The 17639-nt window shown below is 38.3% G+C and overlaps 1 protein-coding gene across 3 annotated transcripts in view; it reads right to left on the reverse strand.

Annotated features, from left to right (window-relative positions):
- LOC108938382 (EGF-like repeat and discoidin I-like domain-containing protein 3) overlaps positions 1-17639 on the reverse strand; it is a 124009-nt gene that overhangs the window by 12606 nt on the left and 93764 nt on the right. The gene's annotated exons all lie outside the window — the stretch shown is intronic.

Below are 17639 nucleotides of genomic sequence, written 5' to 3' on the forward strand. Positions count from 1 at the left end.
TTAGAGAGGGCACGGTGGAGCAGGGGGTTTGGCCAGGTCCTGCTCTCTGGCGGGTATGGGGTTCGAGTCCTGCTTGGGGTGCCTTGCAAGCGACTGGCATCCCGTCCTGGGTGTGTACCCTCCCCCTCCAGCCTTATGCCCTGTGTTACCGGGTTCACGGCAACCCTGCTCGAGACAAGCAGCTTCAGTCAGTGTGTGTTTATATCTTTTGTTTAAAACCGCACATTTATTTAAACTATATTGGATGATTTTTTTAAAATACTCGTACTTGTAATGCAACAATACACAACACAGAAACATTAGAGGTCAAATTCTCTTTGGAAACATTTTACTTTTTTCCAATCAACCATGCCATTAAAAAATCTGGAAAATAGAAAGACAACATGAAAACACACCAGTATCAGTTCGACTTCAGAAAGTGAGCAATGTACTCAATCATGCGCAACGGCATGCGTCATACGCAGAAACTGTTACTTGGGCCTAATTTATGGAACACATATTTTAAATGAATAATTTCATTAATTACAGAATAATTTGATTTGCTACAATGTTCTGAAGATGTCTTAGATGGAAATAAAGAAACAAAACAAAACTTTATGTATCATGGAAAATACAACATGGTTTAAGTAACCGAAGCCTTTACCAGCTAAAGTACACACACACACACACACACACACACACACACACACACACACACACACACACACACACACACACATTTTCAGAACCGTTTGTCCCATACGGGGTCGCGGGAAACTGGAGCCTAACCCAGCAACTCAGGGCGGAAGGCTGGAGGCGGAGGGGACACACCCAGGACAGGCCAGCTAAAGTATTTATGGGATATACTCATCAGGCCATCAGTATAATATTGTAGTAATCCACTATTATTGTTTATTTTTAAACCTATCTATCTATCTATCTATCTATCTATCTATCTATCTATCTATCTATCAGGGGGTGTGGTGGCGCAGTGGCGCAGTGAGTTGGACTGGGTCCTGCTCTCCGGTGGGTCTGGGGTTTGAGTCCCACTTGGGGTGCCTTGCAACAGACTGGCGTCCTGTCCTGGGTGTGTCCCCTCCCTCTCCAGCCTTGTGCCCTGAGTTGCTGGGTTAGGCTCTGGTTCCCCACGACCCCATATGGGACAAGCGGTTCAGAAAGTGTGTGTGTGTATCTATCTATCTGTCTCTTTTCAATTTTTTGAAAAGTACTCATTCCACAAAACTCCAGAATTAGTATTTTACACTGATATTATTCAACCTAAATCTGTGACATCTTTATCAAACTAGGAGGTCCAAAGGTCTTGTTAAACTCTGGTGTCTCTTGAATAACTGCTTTGGTTTTGCCAAGTGTGAAGTGAATCTGTTAATAGAGCGGTTAGATTGAGACTGGAGTGATGATCTGATAATCACAGTGTGAACATAAAGGGCAGGAAGTGTTCATTCCCTGGTGGGTAACTCCATGGAAACACTACTGCTAAATCCTAAATCTTGCAAGTCCGCCACTTCACTGGTGACAGTGAAGCAACTGAATGTTAATGCAGATCAAAAGCCTCTCTCTGTACAGAGCTATGAATAGAAGGAATATCTTCCAATGTAAAGTATGGGCACTTCTTTGACCTTGCTTGGACATGGCAGTCCATCATAAAAATGGCTATGGGGTTTTAATGTACCAGAAGGATACAGTTTAACATCAAAGTAATACAGTAAATGTCTGATATCAGAACTAGCAAATTCTATTCCTAAACACTCACAAAACTTCTATGTGTGGAATGCTTGTAGAGCTGAAAAATTTCACTCTGATCTAAAATTGTTGTAAACATATTGAGTTACAAAAGATTTTCTAAGAAAATAATACCTAGATCCAATGAACACATATTTACCCTGCTTACTAAAATATTTTCTTAGCCTTCTTAGCAATTAAAAGTGCATTGCTTTTCATTAAATGCATTTACAAAGCTAAAACACACGAGTGCGTCTGAGCAAAAAAGAGCAGCTGTGAAACCTGCAGGTCAACAAGTATATAACTTCTTTAAAAATCTAGTCTAGTAACCTGTTGATCAATGCGGATATTTTGTTACATGAGTGTTATTTTATCACATCTTATTATTTATTCATGGAGTTATAAGAGGACACCATGGGGCAGCTGCTAGTGTAGGGAATGGAGTTACTACCTTCGGATCTGAAGATTGCAAGTTTGATCCCAACCTCTGGCTGTAGTACCCATAAGCAAAGATTTCTACCCTAAATTATTCAGCCATGTAAGCAACTGTAATAAGTGTAACCTTAACATCTGAAGTTGCTTTGGTGAAAAGAGTAAATTAAATTAATAAATGTAGTTAACATATGTCTATAAAGCAGCATACAATGGTAACTTCATATACTACACATACTGTCTGAAACCGCTTGTCCTGGGCGGGGGTTGCAGCGAGCCGGAGCCTAACCTGGTGACACAGGCCACAGGACTGAGGGGGGGGCACCAGTCCATTGCAAGGCAGCCCAAGCAGGACTCGAACCCCAGACCCAACGGAGAGCAGGACCCAGCCAAACCTGCTGCGCCCCCCTACTTTATATACTAAGCCTCAAAAATTATTTATCCATGTATACAGCTGGGTTATTTTTACTGGAGCAATTATTAGTGGGTAAGTACCTTGCTCAAGGTTACTACAGCATGAGGTCTGATTTGAACTTAGGTCCATCAACTGAAAGGCATCAGCTCTAACCACTATGTTGCACTGCTGCTTACATTATTAATTTGTCTTGTTTCTGATGCAGTAAACCCATAAGGCCAGGCTGTGAAACATATTACTTATAAAACAGCAGCCTGCAGGTCATGTTAGAAAAAATGTTTTGCCTTTGCTTACCAGTCACACTTGCTATGTCATTCTGAAAGCTGTCTGTATTCCACATAGCAAAATCATTGCATTTACATTGCACTTATTCATTTACCAGACACTTTTCTCCATAGCAACATACATCTCAGAAAAATTCAATGAGTGCATCACATTAGCAGAAGAAGAGGCACTGAGGCAGATATGTGATGATGAATCATAATATTTATCCATACAGACAACGCATTGAACAAGCCAAGCTATGGACAGACCAACATACGACTGAGAGCATAGCATGAGCTTCAGAAAAAAGAAAAATAAAAAATGTGAAAAAACATTAAGCTTCATTCAATTCAAGTTTATATGTACTTAAAGCTGAAATACAAATTCAACAAAGGAATAAATAAATTTTAGTATTTCATATACGGGTAGAAACAGATATAAGGATATACAGATGTACAATGTGGTTTGCAGAAAATGTATCTCAGAGGGCACCAGTTCTCTTGCTCCAGGTTTTAAACTTCCTCAGTATAACAAATTCATTTCATACCACAGTGTGCTTAAGCAGTAAAATCATCTTGTATGAGGCACCATTATCATATCATGTCACCTCAATTTTCAAAGTTTATCTCTGGAACCCAGCAAGCATGGGCTGTTGTCTAGCAAACTGTATTTTACAATGTACCATTTATAAAATTAACATGTGGATAAGAAATGCTGCACACAACTAAGTGACCCTAAAGCTGTATGCATAGTCTGGTGAAAGAAAAAACATTAAAAGTATGATGATTTTCAATGAGTTTATATTAAAATGAAACACAATCCTGCAAATATGTTAAAAAGAAAACAAAAAAATTAACAGAAAGTAGATGTTGATACGAGAGCATGATTTGATAAGCTGACAGGCTACCAGTATATTGTGTTGCATGGTGCATACAAAATCAACTCACACACAGCAGCTCTGATCCATAAACTATATATGCGACTATGTGTAAAACAACCCCAACTTGTAACAGTAACCCCATTAAATGTTTTACATTATACTATATCATTTTTGAATCCGAACATTTAGCTGTAATGTTTAATGATGACTTCTCAATGTTCTGTGTGATAACATTGGTTGACTGTGCTGCAACATTTGTTATTGATTGGGTTTCAGTCCATGTTTGAGTGTTTAGCAGTGATGCATTTTCCTTAAGAAACTTCTCCTTTGTGATTCTTTATTTGTAAAATAGCAAATGAAAAACTGATGGTGCTGAAAAGAAAAAGCAGAAGACAAATAGAATTATAATTGAAAGTGAAAACACTGTTGTGCAATGGAAATGTAATTATAACACGGCACCATATTAATTTTATTCATTTAGCACAGCTTTTCTCCAAAGCAACTTCCAACAAACTCTATGTAGAGTTATCAACCTATAACTTTATTCATCCATAGATGAGTGGAACACACTCTCTCTGTGTCACTCACACACTATGGGTGGACCTAAACAGCATGTCTTTGGAATGGGGAAGGGAACCAGAGCACCCAGAGGAAACCCCCACAGACACAGGGAGAACATACAAACTCCACACAGACTGAGCAGGGATTAGAACCCATATCATCTTGCACCACCCAGGGGCTATAAGACAGCAGCGCTACTCACTGTACCACTGTGCTGCCAAATGCTATTGCTGTTACTGCTATTTTTAATATGATCCTGTATTATAACTGGATTATTAATTATGAATTCAGGTTTTTTCAGTGCCCTTTCATAAAACATAGCATTCATGTATGTTCATTGTTTATATGTCCATGTGTTTTGCACAATGCAGAATAAGGGGTTTTGCGACTTACAAAGTCGACTTATTGTTTGGCAAAAAGCTATTATTTGGGAACTTTACCAAATAAGCACCGCACCATAAGCTGAGAACCTGTACTCTGTCGAATAAAATAAGAACCCATGTTAAATCGGACATAGAGGTTTGAATTTGGGATACTGGCTGGCTTGGCACTAATGCTTTACAAGGTATCGCATGGCCACAAAATTTGAATAACAAAACTTTCAAATTAGAGCACTAACAAATGCTGTGGGCAAAGAGAAAATAATTTTAATTCTTTAAATACAATACAGATGATGACGAGGGCAGTTATCAAAGTGGCAAATGAATGAATATGAATACCTCATAGCCAAGAAAAAAATATAATTCACAAGACCGCCTGCTCAAACGCTGGATGAAAATATTGAATTGCTGGGCTTGTCATGGTGGTACAGGACAGAAAACTGTCCAAGAGGATGTAACTGATGTGGGCGCTCACCTTGCAGACGGCAGTGCAAATGGTGTGATAAGCTGAGGATGATGCACAGCAGATCACTCAGCAGGAAAACGTTGGGTTTAGCATGCAACAAGCCCCCCAAAGGCATCCGGCACAAAAGAATGGGAAAGATGTAAGAGGGAGCAGAGATGAAGACACCATTGAAAACAACATTGCAGGGAAAGAAAACCAGACTTAAGGTGAGAGAGATCCAGCAAAGTAAACCATGGAAATTGTTCCATGCAGCAGAATCTGAATGCCGGAAAAGAAATATAAAAGGGCCACTCAAAGCAGATGCGGCACCAGTGGCATCACTAGCGAGGTGTGCACCACCGGGTGACACCATCAGAGGGGGTGACAGCAAAATAACTGTCTATAAAATTTTTTAACAGTGTTTCAGCAGAAATTTGTTATTTTTCATACAAATATCCCTGTAGATAGTTATAAGAATAAAATCATTTTTTGTAATAAAGCCCAGCTGAGATGTATCAATATACCTACAAGGATAAAACTCCCTGCTCATTTACTTTTCGAACCTTCCAATGCGCTCCGCTCAGAGCTAACATTATTACCCAATTACAGTGACACTTCGAATCACGTGGTTTCATCTCCATGCACTACAAACACGCGCTCTTGTTTTCGTCGCCGCTGTTGCTTTTACAGCGGATGATTTTGTCACAATTTCTGGTGTTTTAGCTACAATATTGTGGTAATAAGTATTTGTGAACCTATATCAATGACGTTAAAACAAACATAGATAGATAGATAGATAGATATACTTTATTGATCCCACAAGGGAAATTATTAAAAACACAAAACATAATTTTGATGTAGTTCTCAAATGTTTTTACTTCAAATTCTAGTGTTTTCTTAACGAATTTTCACTTTAACCACATGAAACTATGTCAATGTAAATACAGTACATTTATGCTGTGCGTATGATATTGTAATTTAACGGTGCAATTTTAACTTTGCTAGTTGTCCATGTCACCACTATCGCCATTAAATTCAATGATACACAGGAATTACGATTTACGAGGAACATCAGTACAAAAAAGATTACTAAGGATTCTGTGCGGTCTGGTACGGGAGTAGGTCTGGGGGGTGAATTACCGCACCGGGTGACACCAACCCTTGTGACACCACTGTGTGGCTATTAGCTTCCAGATGCATGGTGCACAACTAATATGTAGAACAGATTCCATGGTGTTCCTGTTGATTCCTGCTGCACTGTCCACATACATAGTAAAGTGCCTCGGTCAAGTTAAAGCATTTTTAAAGCAGAGTAACTATTGATCTGCAGCACATATAATGAGGCATTCCATATTATATGGTAATTTGCTCAGCGGAGCAGCAGAAGCCAAGTGGTGACTTATTCAGTAACAAATTCAATGTTACTTCCTCTGAAGTAACAATAGGATTATACCTAAAATGAATAGCCAAACTGACATGCACAAGGCTTGTTTGCTGCACATACTAATTTTCACTGTGAGAGCAGACTTCATTTGTGCACATTTAAAGCCAGGAATATTAGACTGTAACATTTTTTCTATACTGTTCAGCACATTCTAGCAAAAACAGCGAAGCAGAAGGAGTTTAAAGGAGAGGAACTAGGTCTGAAAGTCTGCAGAAGTTATTTAAACAGATATGATTATACTACATGGTAAATAGGGGATGCGGTGGCGCAGTGGGTTGGACCAGGTCCTGCTCTCCAGTGGGTCTGGGGTTTGAGTTCTGCTTGGGGTGCCTTGCGACGGACTGGCGTCCCGTCCTGGGTGTGTCCCCTCCCCCTCCAGCCTTATGCCCTGTGTTACCGGGTAGGCTCTGTGACCCTGTATGTGGTTCAGAAAGTGTGTGTGTGTGTGTGTACATGGTAAATACTCCTGATTCAGATGCTAATACAACACTTGTGGCAGTGTATTATTATTTCTATCCACACTTCAGTGAATGCAACATTTATCCAGTATCCTTTGCTTTTAAAATCAAGATTCTTACAGCTTTCAACTGTTAGCTCTCATCTTTTGATTACACAACGTTTCAGGCAGCCTACTGTAAAGAAATGATTGTATGAAAGAGATGGGCTTTTTGTTAAATTCCACACCTCTCATCAGTCACACCTTCTTACTTGTTCTCATTTTCAACAAAAGATAAAAAAATAAATAAATGCACAAAGGCAAGCATGCAGAAATGAATGATAGTTAATTAAACACATCTGGCCAAGTATCAATTTTCATTAATTCCATTAATTTACATCCCTGAACACTCCGTCACTACAAAAATGGTAAAATATGTAAATGTAAAGTAAAATGTCATGATACTCAAAGAGCTACATCTCTTGCATAAATCTTTTACACATCTTTAATATTCATTAGAAGGGTGGCCACAAAAACAAGTAACGGCATTCTCAAATAAGCAAGGACCATTATAATGCCAGACTCTTAACACCCTCACAATGTTCTGATATACTAAAATACTTACATGAAATGGCAGAATATTCACAATTTACTATATTATGTAGTTTATGAAAATCAGTTTTAAAATTAAATAAGGCCAAAATGATTTAACTAAGAAGGGGGGTGCGGTGGTGCAGTGGGTTGGACTGCAGTCCTGCTGTCCGGTGGGTCTGGGGTTTGAGTCCCGCTTGGGGTACCTTGTGACGGCCTGGCGTCCCGTCCTGGGTGTGTCCCCTCCCCCTCCGGCCTTACGCCCTGTGTTGCCGGGTAGGCTCCAGTTCCCCGCGACCCCGTATGGGACAAGCGGTTCTGAAAATGTGTGTGTGTGTGTGATTTAACTAAAAAAAAAAAAGAAAAAAAAAAACCTTCTCTCCTTGAGTAATAGTCCAATATTTCACAAGACACTCCTCGGGACTGTATCAGAGTATTGCATTGCATGAACTAAAGCTCTTTATTGTGTTTCTAGTATTTTGTCTACACCTTCCTATACGTTGTCCTTGTTAATGCTGCACTTGTTTTAGCTAATACTCTACATTGACTTTTACTCACTACTTTTACACAAACATTTTAATGAAAACCAAATTCATTTTTATCTCACACTGTTTCTCTGCATGTTGACCTGATTATATAAAACAAATCACTACAACAAAGGCGAGAACAAATCTTGAGTACTTAAGACAGAAGGCATGTCCTTTGCATCACTCATCTTGATAATTTAAAAAGAAATCAGATGACTGCTGCCAGTTGGCTCTCTTCTGTCAATTTAACACCAGAATAACTCTGATCACACACTTGTAATTTTTTAAGAGGTTTAAACACACAAGATGAATATATCCCCTGGGACAAAACTAATTCCCTCTCTCTAAAGAATGCGTTTCACTCCTAAACTCTCCTCCAGAACAGTAAAGGAATTTCTACTTTTGAAAGATGCTGAACTTGATCAATAAACTAGTCTTTTTCCTGCAGTCTTTTGCAAGGCATCTCCAACTCATTTAATATATTGCCATAATTCTGCACAATTGAATTGGAGACAATTTACACTTTCGTAGTAATTCACTGACAATGCCGCATACATGAAATGAAATGTTGCGTTCAATTTAGTATTCTCTCATTCAGAAGTCAAGCATCATTACACTGATATGCAGGAACGGGAGCAAAGTTCATTTATTCAATTCAAACCATACAAAGAAGGCCACCAACAGATTTAATCAAGCAGCTTAGAATAATATTTAAAGAATAGTGAGAACCTGTCTTCTGGGATAATAGAGAAAACCACAGTACGCTTACCACAAATTTGACAATTTCATACATTTCTGCAAGCAGAGTTATTTATATATATAAATTTGCATTACAATAACTGACTTCATCAAAACTGCAAACGTGATTATTGGCATTAAATAGTGTTCTCTAGTTTCTCATTTAAACCCCCAATGGATACTCACAAGGGAAATGTATTCATTTAGCTAGTACCATTTTTCCAAAGCAACTCAGAGTGTTAGGTTACTTGCCGTGATTTATACATTTATTAAGCTGCATGAAATGTGTTGGGGTAACTTGCAGTAAACAGATTGCTCAAGGACACTACAGCAAAAATTGGGATTCAAACCTGGGTCACTGGAGTGTAAAGTGACAGCACTATGTGTAATACTATGTCGGCCCTGAATAATTTCATATTTCAGTTAATTCTACATTTTCAATGTTAGTAAAGATACAATGAAATGAATGTTGTACAGGGTTTTGAAATATCTCATATCTTGCTTTGTTTTCTTTTTCAAAAGTAAATCCCTAATGGGTGCAGGTCAGACTTGCTGGATTTATGATGTCTGACTAATGAGCACTGGTGGACATGTCACTGGTGGGCTGTCAGTAAGGTCACTAGACCTCAGACTACACAAATTTTACATGCCAGCCTGTAAAATATAGAGAGAAATAAGAAAAAACAATCTGGCATACAATTTACATGCATCCTTAGGACTCTCACATAACATTAAATGAGCCACCAAAAAAAAAAAAAAAAACAGTATACTGCGCAAGCCAAGACCTGTACCAGAACAAAATCACAAAAACACCTGCACTTTGAAAACATCCACATGACAACCATATGAGGTGGTTTAAATTGTGCCATTTGACTGGTGTACAGAGAAAAAAATAGCACTTCTCATACAGCAACAAAACTGGATTTGGCAGAGGAAAACAGCGAGCCTTTTGATACTAGGGGCTTTTGAAATAGACATGAAAACTGAGGGAAATAAATAGGGACCTCTGTCAAGAAGCTCCACGTTGCACAGAAATACTGTGTAAACACTTATGGGTTGAAACCCTATACTTTTTCAATTTAACTTAATCACTCAGTTCAAGCACCTCCAAGTGATTCACATTTAATGGTTGTCCACATATGTTCAGACAGAAATAGTCTCTTAGCACTGGTTAGTATGTATTACACATGCTTCAAGGGTAAAAAAGGTCTTCTAAGCTCTATTGGCAATAAAACAAAGCATGTGTAAGCATACCTGTTGGGTCTCTGTACCGGCTTTTGGTATGGTTTGATTTTCTTTATTGTGTTTCTGTGTTATTTTCTTCCTGTACAGGTCTGCTGTCCACCACTGTTTCCCATCCCTGTCCATCATCATCAGTCCTGCTGTCACTTCCTTCGTATGGATCAATCACTTTAAAAACCACACCGTTTGGCCGTTAAACCCAGACTTTGTCTCACGGTGCTTACATTTGACTTGTGTTTGATCAGTGACTCTGTTGCATATCTGTGTTTGTTCTCCGACATTTGTTTACTCTTTGTACTTCAACTGAGTGTGATGATTTGTTGTTTACTGTCTTTGTAGTGGGGGGGGGGTGCAGTGGCGCAGTGGGTTGGACCCTGATCCTGCTCTCGGGTGGGTCTGGGGTTTGAGTCCTGCTTGGGGTGCCTTGCGGCGGACTGGCGTCCCGTCCTGGGTGTATCCCCTCCGGCCTTCGCCTTGTGTTACCGGGTCGGCTCCGGTTCTCCGCGACCCCGTATGGGACAAGCGGTTCTGAAAGTGTGTGTGTCTTCGTAGTGGTGTCTTGAGAAAAAAGTGGACAGGGAAGCACATTGCATGACCGCTACATGAGGACAGCTGGTAGTGTAGTGGTTAGTGCTATTACTTTTTGATGCAAAGGTCACAGGTTCGACCCCCACCTCTGGCTATAGTACCTTTAAGCAAGGTAGTCACCCTGAATTGCTCCACTAAAATCACCCAGCTGTATGAATGCGTAAATAATTGTAACCTTAACACTGTAAATTGCTTTGGAAAAAAGCGTCAGCTAAACAAATAAACGTATGTACGTATGCAACATGTTGGTTTCAGTAGCCTGTCTCAACACACTAAGGAAAAGTTTGTTGCCACCCCTTGTAGTTTTGAACATTGTTACATAAAATAAATTACTGAGGGTGTCATAGAGAATAAAAACTCTGTTGCTTTATTTTGTCGATAGCTAGGGTACTTTACTTACTAACCATATTAAATGGGAAAAGAGGCTTACAATTAGGATGGAGTTAAGGTGATAACATATTACCTAGCAAAAGCATAAATGTGCAGAATATTTATACTAATTAGTGGGTAAATAATGGCATTGTAGACATTGTAACAGTGTTAAGTCAGAACTCAAAAATCCTGAACACTGTTTTACAATCAAAAGTGGTTTGGTACTTAGTTATTTATTCACATGGCTGACTGTACTTTTTTAGTACAATCAAAATATTTCCTTAGATTTTAGGGTTTCCAAAAGAAAAAAAAAAGGTTGTAGAAAGTTTTTTGTGGAGAAAACATCAGATCCAGGAATGAAGAACCCCCGATGTGGAAGGGAAAAACCAAACCTCAACCGAAAATACTCCTTGAAAAGAAGGAAGCTGTTTCCATATTTTACGCCAGCCAACATTCACTATTCAAAGATCTCCAAGTAGTGTTGCATTTACCGTAATGGTTACAGCTGATGCCTTTGCTCTCAGAGGTCGCAGCTGTGAATCTCATTTGCTAATGTTGTACCCTCGAGCAAGGTAGTTAGAATGGATTGCTCTGGTAAAAATTACACAGTTGTATAAATGGGTGATTCATTGCATGTAGCTTTACAGTCCAAGTTGCTTTGGAAAAATGCATCAACTAAAATGTTGACTATACTGTGCATCCAAAATATGATAATTCAAGACAGCCTTATTCTGTAAAACTATGGTAGTCAACTAGTCAATGAGAAATCTTGCAGGCAATGTATTTCACCTAGTACACTAAATAGAATGATTCATTGCTCTCAGTTTGAAAGCTCCGTAATGCTGAACTTTGGAAAGTAAACCTCAGACTCAGCAAGATTTTGAGTAATTAAAATGATCCTGTGTTTAAGTTCCAAATAAATTTTGGACAGACTGAATGGAACTGAACAATACATTACTCAAGAAGAACAAGTACAATCCATTTAGTAACACAAATGCTTATCAAAGGGCAACTTGCAACATGGGAAACAGAAAGGCACTACAATGTTGAACTGCAGTTCAGTATGAAGGGAAATTTAACATGAAGGGTGACCTATAGAAAGGGTAAGGGTATAGAATATATTAAATATTATTTAACAAAGAATGATAAAAGGGAACATGGGCATCTATCCATCCATCATGAATAACCACTTGTCCAATGTAGGGTCACGGTGATCTGGCACGGTCAGTGTATGTTGCATTCATTCATTTTTTGATTCAAAACTGAAAAACAAAATGCAAATTAGGTCCATGTACCTTGCAGAAAAAAAAAAAAAACGGCTTTTTTTTTGTTTCTGAGCACACGCGCACAAAAGAAAAGGATTATAAATTTTCTCTTCATTTCGTCATACAAAGTGTTGAAATCAAAATCTCACAATACCAAATATGATGAATGTCCTAAAGTGCACAATATTTCCAATCTAACAAGTAGCCTAACCTAGAACTAGAACCTAGACCTTCACGGTGCTTTTAACACTTGTCCTTAATTAATAATAAGATTCTTAAGAAGTAGCACCTGAAAATTCCAGTTTTACTCAGTGGACATGTCATCCTCCTTTACTGTCACTCTCTCCTGCCGCTTTTGAAAAGCATGTAGTGATCTATACTAACTTTAGAATAACTCGGACCAAAGCCAACATGTTCGATGAAGCCACTGATGGATTATGCATGGTTTCAATTAGTTTACCTCCAGGTTGTTCAAGAATACCACAAAACAAAATAACTCAGTCAAAAAATAAGACAGCAAGAAACTATAAATGAGGCATATTTTAAATATTTTACATTTTCAGCAAACAAATTGTTTTTAAACATAGTTAATTCATAATTTCTTTTTCATTTTAAAAACAAAAAAAAAACAAATGAAGGCATTGTAATTTGCATTTTGTTTTTCATTTTTAAAACAAAAAAACGAATGAAGGCATCATAATTTGCATATTGTTTTTCAATATTGAATAAAAAACTAATGAACGCACCATACACAGACCTGGCACCTATCCCAGAAGCACACGATAAGGGGAAAGAATACACCCTGGAGAGGATGCCAGCCCATTGTAGGGTAATCATACACATATACACCTGTACAGGAACTTACAAATGCAACAGGGACCAGAAGTCGGTGCATAGTTCAAAACTGTTAATAAGTACACAAACTTCGTCACAATAAAAGCTTAATAATACAGCTTGATCCTCTGATGAACTCATGGGTTAGGCACATTAAATAAACTAAAATAAAATGAGAATTTGGAGAAAGCCGTTATTCTATTTTCATCAACAACTGATATAACACAGGGTGTCAGTGTCCCTCTGCATTGTGTACACTGGCCGTGAAACAGGGTACAATATGGCCTGTAACTCTGGCCTGCGTACTGCACTGTTTTGTCTTGTTTCTGCACTCGTCTGTTGTATTTATCGTTTTTTAGAAACTGCACTGTATGTTTTATGTGGCACGGAGGTACAAAGAGAAATTGAATTTTGTTCTTCTGTGTGTAACTCACCTATAGGCAGAATTGCAAAAAAGTCGACTTCAACTTTGATACAGACACCAGATTACCTTATAATTTTTAACTATCTTTAACACAAAGCAAAATTAAAGACTACTTTCCAAAAAAACCGAAAAGCACTCATCTCCACCATCAGTGTGTTGTGTCTCTCTTCAACACGTGACACAGTGCCATGTGGCTTCTGTGCATTAGGTGCCACAGAAGAATGAAACAGTGGAGGGTAAGCTGCAGTATAAAGGAGATCAATTGGAACAAAGAATTATTTACTGCCTCTCATGGCAGAAAATGGAAATGCAGCCCATTTTTGCTTTGCAACACAGAAATTTTAGAAAATAGACTAATGAGGAAAATGATTAAAAGCAAATGAATAAAGTTGGAAATGTTTGAAAAAAATAACAAGTCTGATTTTTTGTAATACGAGGTACAAGCGAACACACACAAAAATTTTAGATTCACAAAGTCACCTGAAACCTATGCCTTTCTACTTCTGGTAGAAGAACACATTAATATCTGGAGAGTCTGTAAACTCTGCAGATTCAAACCCACCTCTAGACTTACAGCCCAGGGGCTGTGAGACACCAGCACTACCTGCTCCCATATGGCATTTATGTTTGTAGTATCTAGGAGATAAATGGCAAAGATGGCTTGACTTTTACAGCTTCTGTTAAAAGCAGTGCATGACTAAAAGGCAAAAGAGAAGGTGGCAAAAAGCACATCTCTGTTTCGTTCTTGAGTGTCTGTTAAATTGTGCAATTTGAATTTTGTCAGCAAATACAGAGAGGAGACGTATGTCGACAAACACAGAGCCGGATATAAACTACTGCAAAACAGCAAACAAGGAATCCTACATTTCCACTGCACCTTTAAACAATGGAATAGCATAAAAGAAAAAAATCAGATATCTAACCTAGATTAATGATTTAATGATGTCTGAAGCATATCGGAAATTCTGGTTTTCATCAGTCTGGTGTTATGCAAAATTTAGAAAAGACTTCATTGAAAACAACAGAACAAACATTATGCATGCACTGAACATCTGGAATTTAAGAAACACAAGAGAACAAAAAACTGAAATGAAAAATATGGACTATATCTACTATCGTTTTTCCCTTTTAAAGAGTTGCAGTTTATTATATCACAGCTGGTTATACTCATACATATTTATTTTTCATTATTAGCATAAGAAGTACATATTCAATATGCAAACTTTATGTTAAAATGGATTCTTTGAATTTACAAAATATATGTCTAAAATTGTTTTTTTTTTTCATGATCTTGGCAAATGTACTGCAATGTTATGCCTCTGCAATACAGTGGTGTCAGTGCGATTGAGGGATTTTGCAAATGAAATTGTGATTCTTTTTTCCCTGCATTTTCCCTCACTGTTATGTGATTTGCTTGGTAATTTACATAATTAGGCAATCAACATGTGCCAGCTGGCAGACTTAGCTTTTTGCTCCAATAGCATCAATATTTCTTCTGTTTGTCAGGCCTCTAGGCTTAGTCTTGAAGAAATAACTTCTGCTTTTATATAGAAGGAAACAAAAAGATTCATTCAAATTAAGAATATTATAAATAAATAGATGTTAAAAAGGAATCATTTTTCATTCCATGCTTAAACGATATAGAATAAACTGCCTGTCCGGAGTAATCATGTGGCTGTTAATTTTATGCCACACCATGTCACGGTGTCACATAATTTATAATATGTGTGCAGCCTTCCTTAGCATGCTGATTTGGCTGGTTGGGTCCATGTGTTTTAGCATTAACCTCGTGCTAGAACTATAAAGATTACAGTTTTGCTGTGTGTACATTTCCTGTGATTCATAGAACAAACATCATACTGGGCTCTGTTGTGCTGTTTTCCACAGACATTTTACTTGAATACTCAGATATCTGGGACCTAAAAAAATGTGATTTAGAGACAGGTAAATTTATTCAAATCTTAAACAACCTTGATAACAGGTCTGTTAAAATAGCAGTCATCTAAGTATTTCTTGTGCATGCTTTCTTGCTTCCTTTGTCAAGCAACAGAATGACACTTGAAATATATTTCATATGAATGAAACGAGCAACAGCATTAGTGCTACGACAAAGTTTAAAACCACGAAAACTAAAGCACTGAAATACTTGTAGTAAAGTTGTTAGCCAGATTCTGCTACAAGCAATATGCCTGTAAATGTTTAGATGTGAATAGTCTGCAATAGGGGGTGCGGTGGTGCAGTGGGTTGGACCGGGTCCTGCTCTCCGGTGGGTCTGAGGTTCGAGTCCCGCTTGGGGTGCCTTGCAACGGACTGGCGTCCCGTCCTGGGTGTGTCCCCTCCCCCTCTGGCCTTACGCCCTGTGTTGCCGGGTCGGCTCCGGTTCCCCGCGACCCCTTGTGGGACAAGCGGTTCTTAAACAACCAGGTAGTAACGAAGCTAGGACACTCACTTTTCGTAAATGGGAAATGGTAAACATCCCTTATCAAAAGTAATAACCATCAAATGAAATAAATGATCTGTATAATTTATTAATTATTTTAACTTTTAAAGATTTCAGTACGTAACAATTGTATGGATATGTATTACCAGACTGGGTTATGCGGAAGCTCCAAAGACAGAAGACTGACAGCACAACATTATATTGTACTGCGTCTTTGCTTTTTCACGAATTGCGGCTATTCATTTTCTGAGGCTTTCAGAAAGAACGACACCTTATGGTCACAATTAATTTCAAAATGTGACACACAAATTGCATGTAGCCAATGCCTTTGTATTTACAGGTGAAAACTTTTAATAATTGCTGTTAGAGAGAAAAGTAAAGAGCATAAGCTATGCCGAAACAAATGTCAGAATAACAACCGATAAGAGACCTGATGCAGTGTAGCTGCTCTGCACATTTTTCCATTGTCTATGTCATTACTCTACCCCACTTTGGCCTGTTTCTATACACCAAAATTTCCAGCACCCTTTGTTTCCATAGTTATTATCCTCTGCCTCCACAACATGCAGTAATTTTCCCGGCTGTTGTAGCGAGGGCGAAAATGTATGGTCTGCCCTTATCTATGGCTGAGCGATGTAACAGGGCATAACTCTACTCCCATTCTCTAATCAGGCCATTTAAATTTTATTAGACCTCTTCATAAATAGGCCTTCGTGCACTGCAAAACCCACAATGCCCATAGAAAAAATGGTGTGTAGCTCTGACTTTGCATTGCATAATCACTATGCTTGGACTGCAGCAGCAGTGGCACTATGTGGTCTCACTGAATGTCTTATTCACTTAAAAATGTTCTGATGGGCACTGACAACTGGTGTAGGCTGATGCTCGCTCTCTTTTCCTGCCAAGTATAATTTATTTTTCCTGGAGTACTCTCTTCCTCTTCTTCTTCCGTCAGCCCTTTGCGGGCATCTGAAAGATTTCTTATTTATTACTCTTTACTATTAATTATTAGCGTTAGGGTTACAGTTGCAATAGTATTATAATATATACAAAGAAAAAAAACATAAATCTTTTTAAGAAAAAAACATCTAAGAACAAGAAAAGAAAACACTGCTTATTTAATTTTGTCTAATTTCATTTCATGCACCTGAACTGAGATGGCAATGCATGCTCTCTGTTTCTTTGTATCTGTCAACTTTTATTTAAGCTGCTCAAACTATACATAGATGTACACACAAACACACACACACACAGGATTCATGTCTTCTTTCAGTTGTGGGAAGCAAACCGACACCCACTCACACCGGCCTGGTGTTGGGAGGCCAAACTGCTATCCATCAAAAAAAGTATGAACACAATTAAATTATTAAAGGGAAAATATTTCATTTTAGACTCCCAGAAGAACGTCATAAAATGTTAAACAGGGTAACTGATAGCTAAAGGACTGCTGAAGAAAGAAGAAATGTGATGCGGAAAGAAAGAAAAAAAGAAAAAAAAAAACAGTTCATTGAGGGATTCACAAAAAGTCGTTTTGGTGTGAAACAAACACACACACACACACACACACACTTTCTGAACCGCTTGTCCCATACGGGGTCGCGGAGAACCAGAGCCCAACCCGGCAACTCAGGGCGTAAGGCTG

This window comes from Scleropages formosus, chromosome 17 (assembly GCF_900964775.1).
Source record: "Scleropages formosus chromosome 17, fSclFor1.1, whole genome shotgun sequence".
Lineage (NCBI taxonomy): Eukaryota > Metazoa > Chordata > Actinopteri > Osteoglossiformes > Osteoglossidae > Scleropages > Scleropages formosus.